Source organism: Sinocyclocheilus rhinocerous, unplaced genomic scaffold, assembly GCF_001515625.1.
Source record: "Sinocyclocheilus rhinocerous isolate Xijiao unplaced genomic scaffold, SAMN03320098_v1.1 scaffold365, whole genome shotgun sequence".
Classification (NCBI taxonomy): Eukaryota; Metazoa; Chordata; class Actinopteri; order Cypriniformes; family Cyprinidae; genus Sinocyclocheilus; species Sinocyclocheilus rhinocerous.
In genome coordinates this window covers 642,332-642,625 of record NW_015659915.1, presented here as the reverse complement: position 1 = coordinate 642,625, position 294 = coordinate 642,332, and positions in this window count along the sequence as shown.

The following is a 294-nucleotide window of genomic DNA, read 5'->3' as shown; positions in this document are numbered from 1 at the left end:
GGGGGCGCTGCAACCTCTTCGGCCACCACCGGGGGCGCTGCAACCTCATCGGCTGCCACTGGAAGCGCTGCAGCCTCTTCGGCCGCCACCAGGGGCACTGCAGCCTCGTCGGCCGCCTTCGGGGGCGCTGCAGCCTCTTCGGCCACCGCTAGGGGTGGCGAGGCAGACCCATTCTTCCTCTTCTCCCTCCTCCGTTTCCGAGAGGGTGGCACTGCAGCTTCGTCTGCCGCCTCCGGAGGCGCTGCAACCTCTTCGGCCACCACCGGGGGCGCTGCAGCTTCATCGGCCGCCTCT